Raw genomic sequence first — 13,527 nt, 5'->3', positions numbered from 1 at the left:
ATGCAATGCTGGTAGAAAATCAAAAAAGGATTTGCAACTACGCTTGAAACTGACATAAGAATTTCAATAAAAGCAGTTGCGAGTAGGGTTGCAACTAGGCGGCTTCGATTAATCTAACTAGTGATATAGTTGCGACTAAGGTTGCAATTAGCATAATTGACTATGTAAAAAGGCGCAATTCCAACTAAAGTTGCAACTAGACAAAAATTCAACTAGCAAACGCTCCAAGTTTAGCCATGCATCGGGGAAATATTTACTCCAGCTACGCCCCTGCTTCAGGTTAAAGGTCAATTGCAACTGTTGTTGCAACTGGCATATTAATTGACAAAAAATCCTTGATAAAAGCACTAAGTTTATATATGCCAATCCGAGTTGCGACTAAGGTTGCAAATAATATATAAATATGGACAGTTGTGACACGAGTTGCAAATTGAGATAATTACATACATGCCAATCCAAGTTGCGACTAAGGTTGCAAGTAATATATAAATATGGACAGTTGCGACACGAGTTGCAATTTGAGATAATTACATACATGCCAATCCAAGTTGGGACTAACCTTTCTCTTCTTCTTCTTAGCACTATTACGTCTCTCTTTCTTTTGAACACTATTGATAATCTATAAAAAAAAGTAAAAGAGAATGCTCAGATTGAAGCTCCAAATATAAGAGCAAAAGTAACAAATTCAGTTTCAACAGCAGCAAAAAGCAAAAAAAAGATCAAAGGATCATACCAGCCTTATAATCTCCTGCGACAAATCATCATCACTCACATATTCATAATGATTGGCTTCATTTTCTGCAACATTCTGATGGCCATCATTGATATAATACCCATCAAATGAATAATCCATTTGGACTTCAGTATCCATGATCGCTATCAAAGAATTAGATAAAAAAGATGAAAAACATGACCAAAGGGGTAGTACCTTGCAAATTAAATTTAGGATACAAGCATCCAAGCACTTTAAAACTATTTGTTCTCACCACTGATTTTACTTTCAATTACTCAAGACAACTACACAATTAAACATGACTATAGGCAGTTTGAAACTATGTTAACCCAATCATTAAAGCAACTTAAAAAAACAGGACCAGCTATTGTACTTTGAAGGCATGCAGTACAGCCAACCAATTTCACTTCTGAAAAATTATAGAACACTACCAGCCAGAGATCCACGAAAATCGCACCAACTAGACAACGAACCCACACAAGAGGACAACTACTTTCTCCCTATCATTCCAGGTTTCAAAATAGCAAGTGAAAAGGACATGAACAAACAACGAGGCAAATCTACCAGATCTCTCCATCCTGAAAAACGCACACGAACATACCACAAAAACCTACCATATCTCTCGATGAACCAACCTTAATGCTCAAAAAACAAGCATAATCGACTAGCATCATCATATAGACAAGATATTCAAGGCTGGTTACATAGGGATTCGACGAATTGACACCCAGATTTGGTCCGCAACTAGCAAATACAGAGCAAAAAACCAGCAGAGAGAGAACCTTCTCACCTTCCCCCGTCGATATCCTGACCGCCTCCAACGCAGGAGACGCCTCACTCCTCCGAGGCGGCGAACCCATCTCTCCTTCTTCGCCGGCGACACCTCCCTCCTGCGACGCCGCCGAGTCCTCCATCAGGCGACGCCGGCGACGCCTCCCTCCTGCAACGCCGGCGACGCCTCCCTCCTGCAACGCCGGCGACGCCTCCCTCCTGCGACGCTGGCGACGCCTCCCCACCGACGGAAGCAACGCCTCGCCCCCCGTCCCCTGCTTCTCCCTCTGCCGCTCCGTGGTTTGAACAGTGGAATGGATAGGAGAGGAAAAAGCGGTGGATGATACGCTCACTACTACCAGAGACAGACAAGCGGGACCCACACAGGCAACGGTAGGCAACAAAAAAAGCCCAACAACTACCAGACCACAACCCAAATAACAATCTGGGCCCAACTAGACAACATAACGGGCTGACTGGGCTGACACAAATCTTGATGCACACACAAATCCAACGGACACAAAAACGACTGAGACATAACATAAGTTAGCTGACTGAAACTTAGCAAATTCGTAAAAAAAAAAATTACGTGTACGATGACAAATCCACCACTTCTGTAGCCACCCTTGCAGTCAACGTATGGGATTAGGCTATTGCTCCGGTGTCCCCCCCTCTAAGTTTTGTTTTATTTAGACGGCTAGGACCTGCTGATACCCCTTCGTGGGTTGACTTAACAAGTGTGTTTGGTTCATGGGCAAACATGTACGGGATGAGATAAAATATGTTTAATTAACGATTAATAGAAAATATAAATATGACATTAACACACCGGTTAATATGTAATTAACGGGTCATTTTCCCTTTGTGGTGGAGGCCGGACCTAGCGGACGGCCGCCTACCCGTGCTTAGCAAGGTCACCACTCGCACATACTTAGCGAGGCCGTTTCTTCGACTGGGTGTGGCGCAGACGTAGCAAGCTCGTTGCTCGCCACGCCATGGAGGCCGCCGCCGCCGAGCTAGGGAGCCACGTTGAAAATCAAGCCCGCCGCTTACCGCGTCCTGGAGGCCGCCGATATCGAGCTGGGGAGCCACGCGGAAAAGCAAGCCCACCGCTCGCCGTGACATGGTGGTCGCCGCTGAGCTGGGGAGCCACACATACGACGGTGGCAGGTGTCGGAGTCGCGTCGACGGCCATGGATTCTCAGGCGGCTAGTGAGATTAGTCATGAAATTCACGGATCATATGGTTCAGTCTTTCTCAGAAATATTCGGCTTTTAAGATGGGATCATCCATATTTTCTGGTCACGAACCAAACGCACGTTTACCACTGAACGTCGTTCGCCGGGGGACACCGGAGCACAGGCCATGGGATTAGTTTTCAACCACGCAGTCCATGTGTTCACTCAGAAACGAATCGGCTCTCTCCGTGGAATAGTGTAATCAATTGCCTAGCTAATCGTGCTCGGTCCAAAATTCGACAGCTTGACGAAGATTTTCTAACACCAGTAAGTTAACCCAAAAGAAGAAGAAAAAACATCATGCGTGATCTTCAACACTAAACCGGACGGACCTTAATGTCTCTTTTTTGGATAAAGAGAATATATTAATATCAAAAGATACCAATTACACCCGGTCTCTGAACAACGCACCACCCTAATAGCACTCTGGATGCATACAGCCAAAAAACGAAAAGAAAACTAAGAAACAAAAGTACCACTACAGTATCTCGGGCCTAACAACAGCAATACATCCACCGCCAAGACAACACCTGAAAAACAGACTCTTCAAAAACGACGCCTCCAAGAAGGGAACAGTGTTCTAACACCGTCGTCGCCCGATCAAAGATCTTAGGTTTTCACCTTGAAGATAGTCCCCGCTCTTAAAACAATACCTCCAACAAGGTCATTGCCAGGCACAACCAGTTAAGGTCAGACCTTGGGTTTTCACCCTGAAAGGTAGGACTCTGAACTTCACCTGTGTTGTCGCCCCCACTTTCACACCGCTGTTATGAAGCCCGGAACACCAAGCAAGTCCCTCAACAGCGCGGAGACTTGAATCTCCCTTAGCTAGTCCTCCCCTCCGGCCTTCATGAAATTCTATTCTTCCGACTTTCATCATGGATCCGTAGTCACTTGATGTCAACACAGAAAAAGAGCTTCGCGCCGCTCCCTCCAGAACCAATCGGTCGGAATAAAAGCATGGGTGCGCACGACCGAATACCACCGATCCAGCAAATTCCAGGCAAAAACACTGTTACATTCGCCGGCGGAGCCTTTCGGAACTCAACACTCCGGCCAGATCACGAGTCCAGGCCTCCGGTAGGTCCTCCTCTTCACGCAAGAGAGGCCCTAGGACTGCCGCCTTTATTCAGGTCAGACCCCCACGTCGGCGACCACCCTGGGCTGGCCATTCCGGCCAGATCACGAGTCCAGGCCTCCGATAGGTCCTCCTCTTCACGCAAGAGAGGCCCTAGGACTGCCGCCTTTATTCAGGTCGGACCCCCACGTCGGCGACCACCCTGGGCTGGCCACTCCAACCCTCCACCGGCGACACCATCGCCGGCTTCCAAGCCCCTCCATCTCGCCGCCAGAACACGGTGATAGATCAAGGGATCCACCACCACCAACCGCAGGCCGATCCTCTCCGGCGAAGAAGAGGGTCACCTCCACCGCCGAACCCAAGGCTGCTGCCCCGGGCGTCCTCGTACCGCGGGAGAAGCTCAAGATCATCACCCCTCACCGGCGAGAAGCAGAGGGAAAGGCGCCCGCCTCCACCAGCCACCACCGCCGGCATGCCACCGATGGGAGGCGGAGAGGCCGCAGCCCGCAGCAGGATCGACCCCGGGAGGGCCGCCGCCGCCCCTACATCCTCATCTGGCCGCCGCTGCCCCGGGAGGCGGAAGGGCCGCCGCCGCATGAGAGGCTCCTTTGGCCGCCGTTCCCGACGCACCACGAGGGGAGGCCCCCGCCGCCGCCATGCCCCGAGATCTTTGCCCCGGCGGCGCTGCCGACGGCGGCGGGAGGGTTGGGAGAAGGGGTGCGGTGTAGGCTAGGGTTGGGAGGAGGCTAGGGAGGAGGGTTCAGAACCTTAATGACTCTGGGATATACTACCGCAAACTTGTGGCTCAGACTAGTCACAATGCATTCATATTACTCCTTCTAGGAGTATCATGACATTATCATGTAGTACTATCATAACTAGATTCAGTCTTCAGGCATTGTATCACTTTCTCCTTGATGCAAATCATACTATCATCATATAGTACTATCATAATCTATTTATATTTATTGATTTAGAATTTTAATGCAAATTGTATATAAGATTTATTTTTTAAATGATATTATTTTCTATAGTTCTACATGCTATACTATGGCATTTGCCTATGATAGCAATATGATATATTTCAGCACTAACTATACTAAGGCATTAGTATTTTGCATGCATATGAATGCATGATACTATCTATCATATCCTATTATGAGTAGTCGCAACACTCGATCGTGATATCCCGACAATAAGTACTATATGCTCTAAATGGGCGTTGTTTTCTAGCATTTGTGTAAAAAATATTACAGGTGCCGGTTTCGCATACTTTTTTACCGTCCCACGCTCTTGGTACCATCCGTCCCGTACTACCAATTTTACCGCCATTAGATCAGGTTGTATGAAAGCTTTATAAAAACGTCAACCAATGTAAAACATGTATCAACTTTATTGTTATGTTTGTTTGATATGTCTAGGCATGATGGCTTTTGGTAGTGACATAGAAATGTTTATTTATGTTTAGTAATATGAATCTTTCTGCGTGAGTGGTAGAGAGAGAACTTTCAGACCAAGGGCTCACAGTGCTCAGCAGAGTGTACTGCTCTATTTTTTGTTTTTATGACTACTTTAATACTTCCTATTTATAACTTTTTTAATAAGGTACACCCTATATTCCAAATTATACGTAGTACTAATAATTCAAACAGGCGCTAATATTTCTACATTCATGAGCAGCTTGGCATGGCATGTGCTCTGGACACCCTGTGCGGCCAAGCATATGGAGCCAGGCAATACCATCTTCTCGGCATCTACAAGCAACGGGCAATGCTTATACTCACCCTGGTCAGCGTCCCGCTGGCCGTCCTGTGGTTCTACACCGGCAACATCCTGCTCCTGTTCGGCCAGGACGAGGACATCGCCATGGAGGCCGGCACCTACACCCGGTGGATGATTCTGGCGCTCTTCGCCTACGGCCTTCTGCAGTGCCACGTCCGGTTCCTGCAGACTCAGAACATCGTGCTCCCGGTGATGCTGAGCGCCGCAGTGACTGCGCTCTTCCACCTCCCCGTCTGCTGGCTGCTGGTGCATGGCCTCGGGCTGGGAAGTAGGGGTGCGGCTCTTAGCATCGCCATCTCCTACTGGATCAACGTGATCGTTCTGGCCGTGTACGTGAGGGTGTCGAGCTCTTGCAAGAAGACTTGGACGGGGTTCTCCGTGGAAGCCTTCCATGACTTGCTCAGCTTCTTCAGGCTCGCCGTTCCGTCTGCTCTCATGGTGTGGTGAGTGAGATCTGGAGCTCAATTTGTTCGATCCAGTGCTCTAATGTTGTGAACTGTGATCATTATCCATGTTTTGATATGGTGGAATTGCGCGCAGTCTGGAGTGGTGGTCGTTCGAGACCCTCGTGCTGCTTTCAGGGCTTCTTCCAAACCCCGAGCTGGAAACATCGGTCCTGTCGATCACGTAAGACAATCCCAAATTGCCGCGATTCTTTATACTACCTCTCCATAAAATGATGCCGTATGTTGCTCTAAATTTAGATGTATCATACATACGAATTTAGATAAGTCTTCGACATCTTTTTTTTGTTGGACGGAGGGAGTATGTTAATTTTCTTCGTGTCCTCACACATGTTGCCTCTGTTTTTTCTGACGACGACAGAATGAACACCTCGACCTTCCTGTTCATGATACCCTTCGGCCTCGGAGCCTCCATAAGGTAAGCAAACCACCAAGGCAGACTAATTATGCCGGCTAGTTATATATCTCACTCATTCATCACACTACTATACATTTTTTCGATAAAGGATGCTTTATTACTTCAAGAAGCAATTACATCCTGCCTCTGCATAACCAGGATGCACACAGCCGTTTGTTGTCTCAAGTGACCAAAGTTACATAAAACAAAAATAGGCGAAATACATATCGGAACGATAAATCATATGACGCCTAAGAGCTAGGTGGAGCTACTATCCGTAGACTATGCTGCCACCCATGTAGGGAAAAAGTATCCCTCGCCGTATCCTCCAACCGTGTACAGACCTCCGTAAATAGATCTCGGTTCTCCACACGCTGAAGAGGTAACTTACAGTACCCGAGTTTCAAACGAGCTTGGAGCGGGCCGAACCATGGGCCGCCCGCCTTGCCGTGCGCGTCGTCATGTTCTTCACCATCTCGGAAGGTCTGATCATGAGTGTACTACTTGTCTCTGTGCGCTACATGTGGGGCCGTGTTTACAGCAACGAGGCGGAGGTCATCATGTACGTAGCCAAGATGGTTCTGCTGATTGCAGTTTCAACCTTCCTTGACGGAATTCAGTGTGTTCTCTCAGGTAATTACCAGATGCATATATGCAACCCGGCCATGCCAATAGCCATCGAGTTCTCTCCTCAACTGCGAAGCAGTTTATCTTACCATATCGGTATTAGAGATGTCTCATGGATTAACTTGTCTGCAGGTGTGGCTAGAGACTGTGGGTGGCAGAAGATATGTGCCTGCATCAACCTCGGCGCGTTCTACATCGTCGGCATACAACCAGCCTATCTCCTAGCCTTCGTGCTGAGCTTGGGCGGAATGGTGCCTAATCCTAGCTCCTCCAGTTGATTGTTACCTCTTTTGTGTTCGACAACCAGCTAATAATAGTTCGAAAATATTGCGTGATCAGGGCCTTTGGGCGGGGAACATCTGCGGCAGTCTCGTGCAGGTATTGCTGTTCGTGGCCATTACACTGCGCACCGACTGGCACAAGGAGGTATATTTATAGTATATACAAGCTTGGCTATGCATTTCTAGTTTTCCAGGACTATTTAGTTCTAATGCGCGTAGATAAATTCATGTTTTGTATGAACTTCATCCATACGTTCGGGTTTGCCTAAACTGTGTTAGAAGTATATATCTGTCTATTATAATTTCCCATATGTTAGGGGCCTTTCTGCATATGTGCACCTGTACATGTACTATATATTGTGGCCTTTGGTCCCCTGGTAATACAACATGCATATTGCTCTAACATGGTATCAGAGCTTTAGGTTAGCTCCTCCTCCTCCATCGCAGCAGCCGCCGCCGCACGCCCCGGCATCTTGCCGCCGCGACTCGGCCGCAGCCGCTGCCTCTTTTTTTTTTCTCGCCCGTCTGTTCCTGCTCCCTGCTGCCCGATCGAATCCCCGGCCGTGCTCCTCCGTCCGCGGCCGTCCGCCTGGTTTCCCCGGCCTCGATCCCCTGCCTGCTCCGCCCGTCGCCAGGACACGCCAGGCTCCTCCCGTCAACGCGAGTCCGCCGCCCGCGCGCGTGGATCTCGCCCCTGCAACGTACGCCCGCTCGCCCGCTCTCTTCACGATTTCGCCCGCCCGCGCGCCAGGGCCCGACTTCGGCCCGACGCCCGACGCCGATCTCCTTCGGCTCGACGCCGATCTCCCCCGGCCCCGCTCCAAATCGCCCGCGCCGCCACCTCCGTTCCAGGCCGCCGCTCCGATCCGAGCCGAGCCGGTCCCGATCCGAGCCGCCCGCTCCTACCCGCCGATCTCCTCCGGCCCGACGCCGATCTCTCCCCCGGCCCCGCTCCAAATCGCCCTAAAGTCTCTTCGCCCCCCGCCGGATTCTCCTCGTTCCTCTCCTTGCTCGTCCCGTTGACTTCGATCTGAGAAAAAAAAAGGCAAAAAAAAGCAAAAAAAAAAAATATTGTCGTCGGCTGTTGTTACCCGATGTCTTCTTCCGCTGATCCCGCCTTATCTTTGGGCCTCCCTTCGGTACTTGGTATTTGTCCGCTGCCTCCGTGTATGACGGCTAGCCATTCTTCGTCGCCGTTTGCGGCCTCTTCACGCGGCTCTGCCCGCGCTTCACCGACTCCGTCTACGTCGGCTCACCGCTCTATACCGACTTTTACGGCCTCTTCATGCGGCTCGGCCCGCGCTTCGCCGACTTCTTCTACGTCGGCCCGTTGCTCTACATCGACTTTTACGGCCTCTTCCCGCGGTTATGGCCGCGCTTCGTCGACTCCGTCTGTGTCGGCCTGCCGCTCTACATCGACTTTCGCGGCCTCTTCACGTGGTTATGACCGCGCTTTGCCGCCTCTGTCTTCATCAGCATGTTGCTCTTCATCGCCCCCTTTGGTGGCCTCTGTGCGTGTGGGTGATAGCTCCTTATCGGCACCTGATTGTACGTCGACCTCTCCAGTCGCGCCCCTCTCTGCGCATGAGATAGCGCAGCTTCACTGCTTGCTTGATGCTTGGGATTCCAGTTTACGTCAGCAGCCTCGCGGTCCGAGTCTCCGCCCTCGTCCTCATTGCACCTATCGTGGCAAGGTTGGCCACACTTCCTCCACCTGCTGGACGCGGGATCCCAGTTTACGTCAGCAGTTCCAGGATCGTCAGCAGGCTGGCTCTTCAGGATCTTCTGCAGTTGCACTCTCTGATCAGGACATTCTCAGGGGTCTTCGTAGTCTGCTCGCTACTCTAGACTCTTCCTCGTCGGGCGCTGCTGGTTCTGTGACTGGCTCTTCTGGCACTGCGCGGCCACCACTTTCTACACAGTCAGGTACGTCCCCGTGGTATCTGGATTCTGGAGCTTCCTTTCATATGACCTCTGAGTCTTCTATTCTGTCTGCTCTTCGGTCTCTTATTTCTCATGTCCGTGTTGTCACGGCTGATGGTACCTCTATTCTTGTTTCTAGTACAGGCACCCTTTCTACTCCCTCTTTCTCTGTCCCTAATGTTTCTCATGTTCCTCGCCTTCAGATGAACCTTTTCTCTGCTAGCCAGCTCACCGATTCTGGTTGTCGCGTCATTCTTGACGCTGAGTCTTGTGCGGTTCAGGATCGTCGCACACATGCCCTGGTTGGAGCTGGCCCTCGTAGCCGTCAGTCTCCGGGGCTTTGGGAGTTAGACTGGCTTCGTGTTCCTTCCGCTGCCACTTCATCTGCCAGTTCTCCTCCGGTTGTTGCCTCTGTCACCGGCTCTTTTCAGCAGTGGCATCATCTTCTTGGTCACCTTTGTGACTCTCGCCTGTTGTCTTTGGTTCATCGTGGCCTTCTGGGGTCTGTCTCTGGAGATGGGTCGTTCCACTATCAGGGTTGTAGGTTAGGCAAACAGATTCAGCTTTCCTACCCTACTAGTGTGTCTGTCTCTCAGCGACTGTTCGATTTAGTCCATTCAGATGTTTGGGGTCCGGCTCCCTTCGCTTCGAAAGGGGGCCATCAATACTATATCTTATTCATTGATGATTTTTCACGGTACACCTGGGTGTTTTTCATGCGCTCTCGCAGTGAGGTGCTCTCTATTTATCAGCGTTTTGCGGCCATGGTCCGCACTTAGTATTCCTCACCCATTCGCGTGTTCCGTGCTGATTCTGCTGGTGAGTATATCTCTCAGCAGCTTTGTGGTGTCCTTGCTGAGGAGGGCACCCTCGTTCAGTTTTCTTGTCCCGGCGCGCATGCTCAAAATGGCGTCGCCGAGCGTAAGCATCGTCATCTTCTTGAGACCACCCGTGCTATAATGATTGCCTCTTCTCTTCCGCCACATTTCTGGGCTGAGGTTGTCGCTACGTCGGCCCACCTCATTAACATTCAGCCTTCCGCTGCTCTACAGGGTGGCATTCCTCTCGAGCGTCTCTTTGGTGTTTCTCCAGACTACTCGACTCTCCGTTCATTTGGTTGCGTCTGCTATGTTCTTCTGCCTCCTCGCGATCGCACCAAACTGACCGCTCAGTCTGTTGAGTGTGTCTTTCTTGGATACAGTGATGAGCATAAGGGCTATCGATGTTGGGACCCCGTTGGTCGTCGGATGCGCATCTCTCGTGACATCACATTTGATGAGACGCGTCGCTTCTATCCTCGCCCCACCTCGGGTACTTACCCGGTGGATGATATCTCTTTTCTTCTTTTTCCGGATGCACCCCCTGCTGTCCCTCCTCCCCGCCCTCCTACTTCTGATACGCCCCCTTCGGCCCCATCCTCTCGTTCGTCTAGTCCACCTAGTACTCCTCGTTATCCGGCTTCGGCTCCTTCCGATGCTGTCCCTTCTTCCTCTTCTTCTGATGACTTGTCTTCTGAACATGAGCTTCCCCCTTCCCGGCCTGTTCGTCAGCGTCGTGCTCCAGTTCGTTACTCTCCTAGTCAGTATGGTCTCTCTGTCGTTTCCGAGCCGACTTCTTATCGGGATGCCGAGCGTCATCCTGAATGGCAGCTTGCCATGGCTGAGGAGATCGCTGCGCTTGAGCGCACTGGCACTTGGGATCTTGTTTCTCCCCTTCTGGTGTTCGTCCCATCACGTGTAAGTGGGTCTATAAAATAAGACTCGCTCTGATGGATCTCTTGAGCGCTATAAAGCGCGTCTTGTGGCTCGTGGTTTTCAGCAGGAGCACGGTCGTGACTATGATGAGACTTTTGCCCCTGTGGCTCATATGACTACTGTACGTACCCTTCTTGCTGTTGCTTCTGTTCGCCGCTGGTCTGTCTCTCAGCTTGATGTTCAGAATGCTTTTCTTAATGGCGAGTTGAGTGAGGAGGTTTACATGCAGCCTCCTCCTGGGTATTCTGTTCCCGATGGGATGGTTTGTCTTCTTCGACGTTCTCTCTATGGTCTCAAACAGGCCCCTCGTGTCTGGTTTGAGCGCTTAGCTTCTGTCGTGACTGCTGCTGGTTTCTCTCCTAGTCTTCATGATCCAGCACTTTTCGTTCACACTTCTCCTCGTGGACGTACTCTTCTTCTTCTCTATGTTGATGATATGATCATTACTGGTGATGGTCCTGAGTATATTGCCTTCGTCAAGGCTCGTCTTCGTGATCAGTTTCTTATGACTGATCTTGGTCCTCTTCGCTATTTTCTTGGCATTGAGGTTTCCTCCACTTCTGATGGCTTTTCTATCTCTCAGGAAAAGTACATTCAGGATCTTCTTGCTCGTGCTGCTCTTGGGGATGAGCGCACAGTCGATACTCTATGGAGCTTAATGTTAAGCTTCGTCCTACTGATGGTGATCCTCTTCCTGATCCCACCCGTTATCGCCATCTTGTTGGGAGTCTTATTTATCTTGCTGCCACTCGTCCTGATATTTCTTATCCTATTCATATTCTGAGTCAGTTTGTCTCAGCTCCCACCACTGTTCACTATAGTCATCTCCTCCGTGTTCTTCGTTATCTTCGTGGCACGATCACTCGTCGCCTTTTCTTTTCTCGTTCCAGCTCTCTCCAGCTCCGGTGCTATTCAGATGCTACATGGGCGAGTGATCCTACGGATCGTCGTTCGTTTTCTACTTACTGTGTGTTTCTTGGTGGTTCGCTTGTTGCTTGGAAGACGAAGAAACAGGTCGCAGTTTCCCGTTCGAGTGTTGAGCCTGAGTTGTGGGCTATGGCTTTGTTGATTGCTGAGGTGACTTGGTTACGGTGGTTGCTTGCAGATTTTGGGGTCTCTGTTACGACACTCACTCCACTTTTGTCCGACGGACAAGACAGTGCTATCGCATTGCACGTGATCCGGTCAAGCATGAGCTGACCAAGCATATCGGTGTTGATGCTTTTTACACACGTGCACAGGTACATGATGATGTTGTTGCGGTTATTGCGGCTCATTATGTGCCTTCAGATTTGCAGTTGGCGGATTTCTTTACGAAGGCACAGACTCGAGCGCAACATGATTTCTTACTCTCCAAACTCAGTGTTGTGGATCCACCATGAGTTTGAGGTGGGGTGTTAGATGTATATATCTGTCTATTGTAGTTTCCCCATATGTTAGTGGGCTTTCTGCATATGTGCACATGTACATGTACTATATATTGTGGCCTTTGGCCCCCTGATAATACAACAAGCATATTGCTCTAACAAACTGCATATATCCGTGTATTTATAGGCAACAATGGCCAAGAGCAGAGTCTTTTTTTCTGCCCTGCCAACAGATAGAAATAACCGAGAGTGAAACACATATAGAAGGGTATGATTCCCGTAGTTCCTTCCTTTTTACGGGACGTAGGTCTATGTTGCAGGCGTATGGTGCCACGAAGGACAACCAACGCCGCAAATGCCTCATCCAAAGGTTAGCTCACTTTCTACTAAGTGGCAGCCTTCAAGGCGGCAACCGACACCTTTACACAAAAGTTGTAGCATACATCCACAACTTAATCTGAGGCTCCCAACAACCAGCCATATATCTATACAACACAAAGCAAGCTTTGAGGGTGATTTCTCACAAATCTAGGGTTTGACAACTTTATTCTTTTGAAACGGATGGGATAATCAAATCCCTTCGATGGGAGTGTAGATCTAGGGCTCCTCCCTTAATTCCCAAATAGTCAACAATATTGAGTGGCTAAGGAGGGACATCTATGAGTTTCTTTATATGTCAGTGGACCGCATGCCCTTGACGTACCCCGACTTTGGTACACCAGCGGTAGCGGCGCCATGGTGAATAGCGACGGCGTACTACTAATTTTTTCTAATTCGGCTATATGCCTTTTCCTAATAGTGACCATCTCTATTGTTTATGTGATATAAGTAATTGCAATACAGCATTTTCGCTTCAATCAGTTTATAGTCACTGGCAGCTGGGACCCAAAGCTAATGAATCCCACCACGAATTGCCTCGCGCTCCCGCGCCTTGCTTTTGGCCAGGTCAGCGATCCGCGTACAGACGCATCCTGGCCGTCCAACCCAGACTGCAGCGAACGGCTGGTATCGCCTCGCCTCACCGATCCGTGGCAGCCCCCGGTCGACCAATCACCGCCAACCTCCTCTGTTCTATATAATGATTCCCCCCGCTCCTATTTTCCTCACAT

At 49.8% G+C, this 13,527-nt stretch overlaps 1 pseudogene; it reads left to right on the top strand.

Moving 5' to 3' along the window:
• Positions 1–7,531, top strand: part of LOC127317037 (protein DETOXIFICATION 16-like) — a 34,208-nt pseudogene extending 26,677 nt beyond the window's left edge.
• Positions 7,532–13,527: the final 5,996 nt, after the last annotated feature.

Source organism: Lolium perenne, chromosome 7, assembly GCF_019359855.2.
Source record: "Lolium perenne isolate Kyuss_39 chromosome 7, Kyuss_2.0, whole genome shotgun sequence".
Taxonomy (NCBI): domain Eukaryota; kingdom Viridiplantae; phylum Streptophyta; class Magnoliopsida; order Poales; family Poaceae; genus Lolium; species Lolium perenne.
This window is presented reverse-complemented; position numbering and strand designations above follow the sequence as displayed.